A 13,417-nucleotide genomic window follows, 5' to 3' on the forward strand; every position below is an offset into this window, starting at 1 on the left:
CTATTGGATGCAAAGGTGGCGGAGGGATATCTGATTCCCTTTGAGAGGCATTTGCCGCTACCTTCTTAACCTGTAACTGACTATAGCGGCCTGTCTAGCGTTAGTTAGTTAGTTGGCGGTACCTAACCCCTTTTGAGACAGGGGGGTCAGCAAAAGTTCAAATTGCCGACACGGGTAAAAGTTTTAGTTCTTGTTTTGTTTTAGCTTTTTCCACTTTTGGGACACTTTCACTGGTTGGCGATCAGACGCAGTCTCTCCCATTCAACGAGAATGCGCTTGGTTGCTAGTGAACCGTGGGCTCCTTCCCCGAATCCCAGCATTTCGGGAATCCTCTCTTCACTGGTCGCCCAGGGCGGTCGACAGTGGTCCGGGAACGGTCTCAGAGAGGGCGCCACTAGCATAGCCGACAGAAACCGGTTTGGCGCAGGTGCTGTCTGGCGCTCGAGCCAAGTTACCTGCGCGGCAAAGTGTGAAAGAACTTTGGCTTCGGTGTGGTGAAGTTTGCGGAATTGGTCAGGTGAGACTGCGTTGGCGCTGTACTCTGCGTTGACAGTAGCCGACTGTCCTACGAGCGGACTGATCAGGGTCAACGGCGTCGTAGGGCATCAAACAGAAACCATTGGCGAGGTGCTCGTGCTGTCGCAGTCAGCACCCGCCGTGCCCATGCGGGGACTCGCAACGGCGCCCTTAGCTTCAGCGTGGTCCAGCGAGCGTTTTCAAACCGGTGCCGTCACCTCGACCTGAAGCTGGTTCACGCATTCCGACGGGATTGAGTTTTCGTCGCCGCCTCTGTCAACGTAAGGTGAGCCGTCGTGTCGGGCGCCGGCGCCCGGAGGTTTTAGTGTTGCGTTTTGTGCTGTGTCGGGGGTGGCGTGGTGAGGGAGGCAGAAAAAACAGGGACGCTTGTTTTTTCTGCGTACCTGTTCCCGATCCGCATGACGCCGGATGTGCGCTAGGGCGGTGGCTTCCAGGTTGGTTCCAACGCGATTCTACGCGGTGCCCGCGGCATGCAACAGCGTCTTCCAAAACCCCCTCGACCGTTACGACGAGGGGGCGGAAACAAAGACCGCTGGCACTCCGACGCAGCTTAATTTGAATAACCCGGCGTAACCCAAAAAGTTTGAGGCCGTCGACGATCTTCGCCCCAGCAGCCAGAACAACGACTGAACGAGGCACCGGCGGGTCCATATCACATGAGCGAATGACATTTTAGCGAACGGCGACATTTGAGCGAATGGACGTTTTAGCGAATAACGGGGGCGCGCGTTAACCCATCCGTCGCGCTGCGCTTTACGCCGCTTCGCGGCGACAGTCTGCGGCAGCTCATTACAAAAATGTGAACCCACTTGGCCCACCCGAAAACGCCGCTTCGTGGCGTCCGACTATTCGCTAAAGTGTCGTTCGATGAAACGTGGGCGTTCGCTAAAACGTCATTCGATCAAGTGAGTGCCTCCCGGCACCGGCGTTGTTTCGGTTTCCGGATGAAGATGCCGGATGAAGACTGACTGTAGCCGTTTTTAGTCGAGGTTGTCATCTTGCTATGCGTCCCTGCTTGCATGTGAAGTCGGGCTCACCTGCCTCGGGACGACCGTGTTCCTGAAGTTTAACTGCGACCGGCCAGCGCAGGGCAGGTCCGCACGTTTCTATGAGAACTCCGTTGAGTGTTCGTCGATCAAGATTCTGCGGATCACTCGGCCCCCTTTCACGTCGCGCGAAGGAGCAGCGGCCTCTGAAGTCATATAGTGGAACATGATTCAGCCCGCGCCAAGGTCTCTCGTGGGGATGCTTCGGATGTCGTACTCGTGACTGGACCGACAATCGGCGTCCTTTTCTTGGTCGCTTGCCGGCAGCTTTCTCAATGAAGCAGGTGTGGCCTTAACTTTCCAATTGCGTTCTCGTTCCTAAACTGTAATAGATTTTTTTTTTCGTTCTTTTTGTTTTTTGCACCTTATTGCCGATTTAGTCGGTCGTATCTGATTATAAGGCAGTACCGGAATCTTTCGCAAGAAAGTACTTCGGTGGAGGAAGTATTGGAGAAGGCACCGCATGCCTACACTCGGGAGTACGGCGTTTTAATAAATAGCCACGTTCTGCGTTGAACACTTTACGTGCCGCCCCAATTCCGTTTCCGCGCGATTCTTGAGCGGTTTAAAACTTTTAAATTAGTCTTACAAGTTGTGTTCCACAGCACTGTAGAAAACATGGGGGCGGATGTTCTAAGAATAAACGGGAAGCAACAGAAAAAAAGACGAAGACAGGAGGGAGGCACTCGTCCAGCGTGTTGGTTCTTTGTGTTGCTTTTCGTTTATATTCTTGTGACATAGACAGCACGCTCTCCTTCGTCGAGGTTAATTTATTTATTGAAAGTACCCTCAGGGCCCGAAGGCATTACAAAGGGTGAGAGCACATACATGAAAACAAGGATAGTAAAACAGTAACAAGTCAACAGTATTAAATATACAACAAACGAAGGGAAACAACAGGTCATGGGTCACTGCTAAAATAAGGATGGAATTTCGAAACAGGTTAGTATCAGTTAGAGTAGCATTCAACCCGGGGAGGTGGTTCCATTCCTCGGCTGTGCGGGGTAAAAAAGAAGACAAATATTGTGGTGAATGAACTTGGAACTCCAACTTCGTGCTGATGGTCAATACGGGATGAAATGTAAAAGGGGGGAGTAATCATCTGATGGCGTTGGAAAGAATTATGAAAATACGTTTTATGAAATAGACATAGGCGTGCAATTTTACGGCGCAAGGAGAGAAGTGGTAAACATAAAGTATTTTTCATTGATGTGACACTAGCAGTACGATGGTAGTTGGAAGGAATGAAACGGGCTGACTTTTTCTGAATGGATTCCAGTGCAGTGATTAGAGTATCGTGACCGGGATACCAGATGGAGACAGCATATTCTAATTCAGGCCTGATTAATGTTTTGTAGTGGATCAGTTTTAGTGAAAGAGGTGTTAATGAAAAGTTGTATTTTAAGTAGCCCGACATGCAGTTAGCACGGGTAGTAACCTACTGAATGTGGGTTTCCATGAAAGGTTATTTGTTAAGTGAACACCAAGGTACTTGTACGTTGCCACTTGCTCCAAAAGGTTGCCATCTAGGCGGTAACAGGGACTGTTGTTAGGTTTGCGGGGCACTCTCATGTGTTTACAGTTACTACTGTTTTGTCTCATTAGCCGTAATTCACACCGACGAGAGAAAGAGTTAATACCAGACTGAAGTGCAAACAGGTAAGAATCATGACAGATTTCATGGTAAATTACACAGTCATCGGCGAAGAGACAAACGGATCAAGACACTAATGGAAAGATCATTAATATAAATTAAAAATAGTAGTGGGTTTAAAACAGACACTTGTGGAACTCCAGAATCCACAGACACAGGTGTAGAGTTTTCGTTGTTAATTGTTACAAATTGCGAACGGTTATTCAGAAAATACTGAATCCGTGAGAGAATGTTAGGGTCATAGTTAAGTTTTGCGAGTTTTAGCAGTCACTGCTCGTGACACACCTTGTCAAATGCCTTGGCGAAGTCTAAGAAAATGCAGTCCACCTGGGAGCCTCGGTCAAGAATAGAATGTAGTAAAGTGGTTAGTTGGGCGAGTTGGTAATGATTGAACATGGTCAAAATTGCGCACAAATAAAAAGGAACAGTGAAGAAGTTCTCTCTTCACTGTTACTTTCTATTTGTGCGCAATTTTAACCATGTTCAATAATAGAATGAATGTCGTGAGTGAAGGATAGGAGTTGAGTTTCGCAGGATAATGATTTACGAAATCCGTGCTGTGCTTTAGTGAAGAAATTATTGGACTCTAGGAAATGTACGGGACGGGAAAAGATAATGTGTTCCAGAAGTTTACATGGTATGCTTTTAATGAAATCGGACGATAGTTGTTAGGGAAATGTTTATCGCCACCTTTCGGAATTGGAACCACCTTCCCCACTTGCCAATCACAAGATAAAATACCATATTGCAGCGACTGTTCCAACAATTTGGAAAGAATAAGGGACGAGTATAGTTTAGTGTTTTTCAAAAACTTTGAATTAATACCGTCCACTCCTGATGAGGATGATAACTACAATTCATCTATATTTTAGCAATACCAGCATAATCAACAAAGATAGCACCCCTTGGCAGATAACAGGCACAGTTCACCGAAGGGTAACTTTATGTTGCTAATATTGAAAAAAAAAAAAAGATTCAATAAATGTATTATTTAAGATATTAGCACATTCGTCACATGGCACGCTGTCACCACTTGAAGTTTTAAGAGAAATTGAAAAACTGCCCTTTTTGTTAACAGTATTTCAAAATTTAATGGGGTAATTAACCAACATGTCTGGAAGGCTATGTGTGAAACAGTGAGATTTAGCGTCCTCAATTGCTCTTTTGTACACTTTGTACACACGGGACCCCCCGAGGTCACGTGACCCCCCCCCCCCCCCCCTCCCTGAAGTCACGTGAGTCTCTCCCCCCCCCCCCTTTACAATTCCCTCATCCTCCTCAAGAGCTGCGTTACAGGGAGTTGTAAACGGCTTTCACTTTTTACTACACGTCTTATGTCAGTGAACAGAACATAGGCGTCGGAAAACTGCGACAGACTAGCCCTATCCCTCGAGAAATCCTACGCTGGCAAGCGCGCCTCAGCGGAATCTTGAGTAAGAGATGACTGTGCCTGGAGAATTGTGGGCTGTGCGGGAGAGGCAAGAGGCAGACTAGAATGACATAGCTCGTAAACTCCACCGGTTGCTGAGTTGAAAGCGTAACACCGGTTGTTAATGTGCAAGGTTGTTGAAAGCTAGGGGTCTCCAAACCCCGGCCCGGCGCCCGCTGGCCAGATCCAGCCCACGGAGGTGTTCCGGCCGCAGCTCCCGAATGGCCGCGGTCTTTCCAGTGACGTCCAACCCAAAACTCGCTCAAAAAAAAAAAAAAAAAAAGGCAAGCAAGCAAGCTTGAGATGCCTACCAAAAGCTCTCAATGTATCAACAAGAAAGAGAAAACTGCATCGAAGCGTGGGTTCTCTCGCCATATTGTATATCGCGTGTAGTGTCACGTGTCACAACTCTTGCATATTGACATCATCAGATGTACCGTTCTCATTAGATTTCTGCCCCGTGTGAATATATACCAAAGCTCCTATGCGCTTTGATTTGTTCCTGGTGAGTTCTCTAAAGTCCCTTGATAGAACTCACATCGAGGGGCTTCTTTAAGTTCTCTGGGTCACAATTACCCCACTTAACATTTCTTTTTGAATGTTTGCTCTCGTTGTGCATTTTTATATTCAAATGTTATTTTAGGTTTCTCTATTTAGTATATCCTCCTTTATGTCGCCTTGCCTATTTCCCGGCCCTCGAGACTGTAGCAGGTCCCCGATCCGGCGGCCCCTTAGCCAAAACGTTTGGAGAAAGAACCCTGTGTGTAAGCGATTTTGTACTCACGGCTCTCGTGGGGGCGCATCACTCACTGATCGTTAGAGCACCGTCGAAGTCTGATGACGTCAGCGCTACTGTATATGTACGAGGGGCGTTCATAAAGTTCGTATTATGAACACAAAAAAATTGAAAAAAAAATGGAGCTAGACATAGTAGCTCGGAACGCCTCTAAGGAGTCAAAACAAAACTGGCACCGCCCGTTGATGCCAAGCACTTGGAGTGATCCGTTTTTTTTTTTTTTTTTTTTTTTTTTTTTATTTGTAGGGAAGCAATGCCAAGGATATTCATTCCAATCTGAAAGCGTTGTTCGGGGACAACGCCCCAGTTTATGACACTTTGGTTAAATGGCGCAGACGCTTCCAATGTGGCCAAATAAGAGGAAAGCATTTAAAGGACGGCGATCAAGTGATTGTTCAAGTGGAGCGATTCCTGAACACTCAAAACGAGCAGTTCTATAACAATGGCCTCCGGCATGTGGTGCATCGCTGAAAGAAGTGGCTAACTTTTGGTGGCGAACATGTAGAGAAAGTCTCAACTCCTACTCGAGTTTGACTGTTGAATCTCTATTCCTTCGTGACAATAATACGAACTTTATGAACGCCCCTCGTATGATCGTAGCCGAAGCGACTCTGAACTATAACACCGAAGACAACAAGCTGAAAAAGGGCGGTCAAAAAAAAAAAAATATATATATATATCTTTTCCCCTCAGTCTAAATCGTGCCTTTGGGGGAAGTGTTGCGTCTCGGCGAGCATCTCTGGTCGTCTTGCAGTGTGCAGATCGGCTACGCGTGCCCGCAAGACGTGGCTGCCGTTATGGTATAGGAACCTTGTGATATCGGCCAGCGCAATCGCCGAAGCTCGTTAGTTCGCCCGGAAGTCGTTCGATAGAATTTTTTATTTAATTTTTTTTACACCAAAGAACACGAAACAAACGCTCGCGTGCGCACACACGAACACACACACAGCGAGATAAAGGTGAAACAATCGATTAGTCGTCGCGTCTTCGGTTGGTGGTGATAACGTGTGTAAAGCTAATCAAGGCCGCTTTGGGGACCCCATCGACCCAGATGTAGCCGCTCTGGGTTGGCGGCCTCAATTAATTAAGCCTAAGCGACCAGGCCTCCCTTGTGCACATAGCCGACGTCGCTGCTGGCGGCAGGCGGCGGTCGCTGTGATGTCGGGCTGCGTTGCTCGCGCGGATTTCCAGCCCGAGCGAGCGCCGCTGGTTGCCGAGCGCTCCTTCAGCTCGCGGGTGTTCTCGGACCAGTCCTTCGCGCGATCGGAGTCGTACGTACAACAAACGGGGTTGCTTTCCTGCCGTGCTTCGCTGTGTGCACACTATGCCGAAATGCGATAGCATTGGCTGTCTTCCTATCGAGGCTATATATTGCCGCAAATTACCTTGTTCCGGATTGGTTTAGTCGGTGATCGCAGGCGAACAAAGGCGACGAGCTCCAGTCGGACGAAGTTTACACATATTATTGCTCTTGGCGTGGCATTGTGGCATGCTCGTGACAAGGAGACGACAACGGCACGTAACAGCTATACGCTTCACACTTATCCAGTTTGGCGCGGGTCGGGTTTGGGCGATCGGTGGCCGAGTGCACAACAGCTCGGAGCACGTGGAGCGAAAGCTGGCGCGCGCGCTTCAGAACCCAGGCTTAATCCCCACCCCTCCCGTTTCGATCTGGATGAGCATCGTACCGGCGTGCGGTCATGTATCCCTACCGCGTGGTGCACGTTAAAAACCCCCAGGCAAGCGATTGTACCGCGCTGGCTAAATTGCTCATCTACAACTGAGAGACAAGTCGCCCGTTGAGGCAGACTAAGTTTTAGGCTGTAAAACATACACACAGCACAGTTACTTTTAAGACGGGTTCAAAACCTTGCGGTCCTGGGTTCTTTTCTCCTTTGAGGGTTTGAGGGGTCGTTCGGAATTTTATTGAAATTCCTAATTTATCCACCTATCAGGTTCAGGCACGCCACGCGTTTCGTATTATTACAGATGGGAATTTTCCGGGGGCGGGGGCGGGGGCGAAGGCGGGGCGGGGGGGTTGTCTGAAGAAAATGGTGCCATTTAAAACCTGAATCAAAGATACGAGAAACTTTAAAACGTCAGTGTAACTCCTAAACGCTGTGTGGTCCGGTAGTCGTGCATGGGCTGTTCGTAGTTTAAAGAATGTTTTAGAAAAAAAAAAAAAAATTAGAATCGTGGATATTTGTCTTTTCCCAAATCCCGCTTCACGTGGTGTTCGAACCCGAGCAGCAGTTCGTACATGGCGCACGTGACAGGCGCAGACTTCAAAGGGCCGGCTCACGTAGCGCCAAACGTGGTATCGGGAGTTTTACTCTGTCAAAAAATAACAGGCAATATCCGGAAAATGTCGGTCAAAATAAGGAGACGATTCTCTTAGATTAAAACCCAGACAAGCTTATCGGTTAAAAAACAGGACGCATGTTCTTTGTCAAGAACGCATCGTTTTTCCTTAAACACTCTACAAAGCATCCCGCCATCCGTAAGAAAACGGAGCTTGTGTTATTCCCACATCCCAAACATTTTTGGTGAATAAACAGGGATGACGGTGCTCGCCCGATGACAGCCCCCCCCGGAAAGTAGATAATAAAAAAAAAAAAAAAAAACAACTAAAAATTGTTTGATCCCGCTGAACACATTGCGACGTTGGTTGGATTTACAGTGGCCAGTGTGGCCACGTTTATTATGAAGCAAAACAACTCAACAGTGAGTTAAAATCCCAAAATTAAACCCCGTACTTTTGTTCCCAGTCTCCCAAAATCGAATCGAAGCCAATCCTCCAGAATCCTCTCGGGGATCCTTTTGTAGACTCGTAGGGGCCTCCTTTCCCCTCAGGGACTGACCAATCCCTTCAAATTTCACCACCCCCACGTGGTACACTGTTCTCCAATGGTCGGCGAGCTGTCAGCCTGGCGCTCCAACCGCCAAATCCAAATTCTTTCTAGAGGCAACCCCTGCATTTTACGAAGACTGGCTGGCGCCAACAGCTAAATTATTACATCGGGTAAAAACAGACAATTTTACACTAAGCGGCTAAACCCTCTGTATACAGGCACATTCGGCTAAAAGCTGCAAGCATCTCCAAGCGCGGGCTCTCCCGGTCCCGGTCCGTGCAGACTCCCGAAACCCGAGACGTTTCTTAACGACTGCGGGGGAACCGCTCCCGCATTGCGGCCGCTCTGGCCCCGCCGACACAAACATAGAAAGCTAAAAAAAAACAGAAAAAAAAAATGCCGACGCAACTCTGGAAAGAACTTTCCTAACAAAAATCACCTTAACTAATAAGCAGGATTTCTACAACTTAACACCATCTTTATAAGAAAATATTTTATGAAGGTATGTTTGTTCGCAGTACAAGGTATAGTACATAAAAACTTTCCTTATAACAAATTTCCACAACAGAAACCCCCCTTTTTCTTTTTTTTTTTTTAGAAAAACTGTTTCGCACTTTTAAAAAGAGAAGCTGTTTTTCTACTATAGGCTTAGAAGTCGGTCGTTTTACAAAAAGGACAAGAAGCGGAAATATTTTTTAACAAAAATTACGAAAACAGGAACAGACGAAAACAGATGATCTGTGGCAAGAAAGCTGGCAAGCTTTTTATTTTTCATATTTATGTTTACACAGTCTTTAGTGTAGCCTTCTGTTCCCTCTTGCATCAGCATCTGCAAGATCAACGGGTCGTCAGCTTGGTGTGTGGGGCAGTCCGACACGTGGCCGTCAATTATTTGGTATTGCGGGACTCCCCTCGATTCCGACCCGCCTTTTGTGTCGAATATGTTCCACCGGGTCGACGACGCCGGATCGTCCACTACCATACCTCAGTAAACCGTAACTGACGTGAGGGGTTCGCAAGTTTTAGGGTCTGAAGTTGCCGATGGCACGTGCGCAGCGTCGCCTTCGAATTGCAACTATCGTTGCGGATAAATTTCGGTTCCATCAGCTTTTTTGTTAGTATACCCGTAGAATGACACCGCGATGTCTCCATTATGCAAATCCTGGCTCGGGCGGTCCAAGGAGCGCGCACTCCCGTCGCTGCGCGGTGGTTGGGACGCTCGAGAGCGCGAAGGGTGGACTGAGCCTCGCTTATTTTGATTCCGGGTGCTCCGTCTTTTCGGTTGCTGCGGGGCAATTAGGCCGACCGCTTCGCCGCTGCCGAGGGTGCAGCCCCCGTCGCCTGAGGCTGGCAATCGTTAATTTCGGCGTCCAATTAACCCTTTCCAAGCTCGAGGATATATATGCTACCGTAATCGAGATCGGTAACGGCGCCTGATGGGCCGTCTCGCCTCCCCCCTCTGGCCCCCCTCCCGGACCGGAGGAGATGTGGCGGTCGGACCCGAGGAGATCGCGCTTCCCCCTCGCCCGTCGGAGGACTTGTTTGCTCATTTGAACGCGGTGGAAAAGTAGCTCGTCGATTTGGGCTGCTGAGTAGCCCCGTTCCCCGGATTGCGAGCCACGCTGTGGTTTGGGCGATCTGTTTGTGCGGCCGTCTCGGTGCCGACAAATGATCGGCGAAGTGCGGGACTCGTGTCGCTCGCTGTGGTGCCCCACGGTGGCCACGACTGGGGTTGCTGTATTTGACCCGTTGAATTGCGGGTGGTCTATTTTGCGCTCAGTCAGTCAGTCTGCCCAAGAAGCAACACAGGAAACGATTTTTTTGTTTTGTTTTTTCTTCCATGAGCATGTTGTTTTGGACACGCATATCGGCTCAACCTCCTTAGCATTACTATGTCTGTTACCTTGTCTGCGATATTAGAGTAAGAAGGCAAAAATACGTGGACGAAATGGCATTTTTATTATCTCGCGTAGCACGTGCCTGGCATATCGAGCGTTCATTTGTGATCGGCAAAGAAGTGTACACTCTAAGAAAAAAATGGAGGAAAAAAGTAGCAACGGCGCGTCTTCCTCCCTTCTACTGACGCGCCCCCAAGCGGACACGAGAAAAGGGGAGGAACGAAACGTTTTTCTCCTTCTCCAGGCAGACGGGAGAAAGCTTTCGCCCTCCCGACTCATCTTCTTTCGGTTTCGTTTTTCGAGCTGGTCGGGCACGTTGTTTAATAAATAGCTGTTGAGTTGATTCAGCTTCAGCGGCAGCGAGGGCCGCCTGTAATTCCGTCTTCTAGTCTAAACGTGCAGAACATTTTGGTTGCATTGACGTTTTTATCACTAATTTTATTAAACGAGCAAACGAAACCGCTAGAAACAGCGAAGTTCCGAAGCAGTTCCAGCAGCGTCACGTACACTGGGTAGGAGGCCGCCTCCGGATTGCGGGACTCACGCGGCACGGAACTGCAGTAGCGAAACCACGCGGAATTGTGTCGACGTTCTCGACGTTATGGAAACCGCAGGAACTGCGTCCAAGACAGGCAGGTTTTGCTGCCGCATGCCTGGGTGCCTTCCGTGCTGAGTTCGGTTCTGTTTTCCGATGCCGAGTGCAACCGGCTTTCAACGTGGTTCTGTATTTGTGCGTGTCAGCAACATAGCTGCAACATCGTGATGGCAGTGTTGTGGGTTGTGAACGGAAGACTGGAATTATCGCCGATGTGACCGTGTGTTCGCGTATCAGTGGTGTAACAACAAGATGAGATCGTAGACTGTCGGGCATTGATGCCGCTAGTCGGGCCGTGATCGGAGGGGGCGGGTTGTCGCAGGTTGACATTCTGCTTTACATTAAAAAGTTTAATACCGCTTGAGGGATTACGTGCAATCGATCAACGTGCGGATAGTCATGTTGGAACGCTGGTCTGAGCAGTATAAGCTCCTATCGTACAGTGGCCAATGTGACTGTCAATTGTATTGTCCCCGAGAGCGATTGCGCTCTGGGGCAAGGACAACAGTACGAAATCGTGACGGAAAGTACGTATATTTACAGTATGGAATTTTAGCATTAAAAAACAATAGTAGGTAAAATCGAAAAAAAAAAAAAAGCTACCATTTTTTTTGCTGTTTAAATATATACTACGGTTCCTGGAGAAACTGCCCTCCAAGTGGCACGCTAGGATGAGCGCTAGAGGTTTTCGGACTCGCCACGGCGTAGCTCCGTACACTTAACACCTGCCGCAAGTCGCGGCTTTGACTGCATTCAAGTTGATCGAAAAGCGATTTCTCAGCCCGTGAAGCATCGCTTCCAGCTGAGTGAATATCCGCTCTACAGAGATTAATTCAAGACGGCAATTGCAGCTTTGCGCGAACAGCACAAATAGAAAAACAAACACTACAATAGAAATACAGGCTACGACGCGCCGTGCGGGGAAACAAACTCATGGCTTCGAACCGCATTGGAGCGGTTTGATTTATTGCTTTCAAATAATTACGGCGTGATCGAGCGTTTGCTTTTTAATAAGACATTCATCCCCTGAGCCATTCAAAATACTCTCAGAGGTATGACATTGCTGGGAAAAGATCAACATGCTGGTAATATTTTTTATTGCTTATTCAGTCACCGAAAAATTCCGTACGTTCAAAACGACCAGTATAAAAGACTGAAACGCAGAGCACGGGTGTAGTGTTCGGGCTAGTGTGGTGTGCCGCTCTATTGATGTTTGTATGTGCCATGTATGTGTTTGTGCTCAATGTATGTTCACCTGATGCTTGTACTATACGTAATGTGTGTGTAGTAGAGGATCACCATGCGCAAAAGTGGCCTGAAAAAAAAAATATTTTTGTAGAACATGAATTGGGGCGGTACCTAGCGCCACCTAGCCTAGCAACTTCGAATTATTCTGCTTGACCCTGCCATCTGGTGGCAAGCGATTTAACCTTCTTTCACGCTACGCGATAAACAGAGGCTTCGAGTTCGTTCTTTCAAGAGCGGCTTTTGGTTTCGCGGATTGGTTTGCCATTTCTCCGTCATGTGCGGTTGGCGAAAGAATTGTGATTCGAGGAACACCAAAGGTAAGACGCAAAGTGCGCGAAGTAACTGGGTATCGGTTGTCTCCGTTTAACATCGCGGTGCTGTCGACGAGAAGACCGAGTAACTGCTTTTGAAACGCAAGTTTCTCTACCTGTGGGGGGAATCGGGCTTCGGAAATAAACACAGTTCGCGGAAAGCTCGTGTTACGCTTTTATTTGCTGCTCCTCTCGTCCCGTACAAGAGACGTAGCGTCCTCGTTAAGCCTTATTGAGCTCTATTTGGTCTATTCAGGGCCGCCATAATGAGATGCAGGCGACGGAGGAACTTTGCTCCCGTGCTTCAGGGACGAAAGTTTTTCTCTTTCTAAAGGAACATAGGTTACAAGACCGTTTCTCCCCTAAGGGAGGACTATCCATACCCTTTTTTCTAAGAGTGTATGAAGAGGTTTTCGGAGAACTTTCATCTTCTGTCCCGAATGAGATGATTGTGGAATGACTTGCCTTTTTTCCGGGATGAACGTTTTGCGGCTCATGTTGTCAGAAAACGGACCAGTGCCCAATGCTACCTTGAAGCAACGGTCCATTGCCCGCTTTCCCATTCTCGACAAAACGCGCATCATAGAGAACGTGGCACTTTGCTGCACCTTCGCCGTGCATTGTGTACATATTATAGCCTTTTACCGATAACCTGGACTTCCTGTAGCAAAGGGGAACGTGCATGAACGCCGATTAAAGCTGTGCACGGGCGCTCCTTCTCTCTTCGAAAAAGCCACAGAAAGTTATCCGCGTCCTTGTTTATCCATGCGTTTAGCGTGACACGTCCACCCGTCCATGCACGCATTCACTAGCGGTAGCTTAGGATAAAAAACATTCCTCGCTGCCATCTTCGCGAAGTGCGGTGGAGTTGGCGTATAGGCACAACCTCGATCTGGCCCGAGCAATAAAGATGTCGTTGTGGCACATTTGCGCCAGCTTGCGCCGCCGGGACTCGTCGTGGGTGGTGACGCAGGCAGTACACTTTTACGCAAGCTCTGGCCGGATCTCACAAATGATTTAAAGGCGCTTCTGGGTTCTCCGCGCAACCGAA

General features: G+C 48.3%; 1 protein-coding gene across 1 annotated transcript in view; it reads left to right on the plus strand.

The window, feature by feature from the left end:
- The first annotated feature begins 414 nt into the window (after positions 1-414).
- The window catches only part of LOC8030719 (CD109 antigen), a 190,262-nt gene continuing 177,259 nt past the window's right edge, over positions 415-13,417 (plus strand). The window contains exon 1 of the mRNA XM_042287153.1: positions 415-802. The gene's annotated coding sequence lies outside the window, so the exon portion shown is untranslated. The remainder of the gene's footprint in view (positions 803-13,417) is intronic.

The sequence above is a fragment of the Ixodes scapularis genome, unplaced genomic scaffold, assembly GCF_016920785.2.
Source record: "Ixodes scapularis isolate PalLabHiFi unplaced genomic scaffold, ASM1692078v2 PGA_scaffold9__187_contigs__length_104089568, whole genome shotgun sequence".
Taxonomy (NCBI): domain Eukaryota; kingdom Metazoa; phylum Arthropoda; class Arachnida; order Ixodida; family Ixodidae; genus Ixodes; species Ixodes scapularis.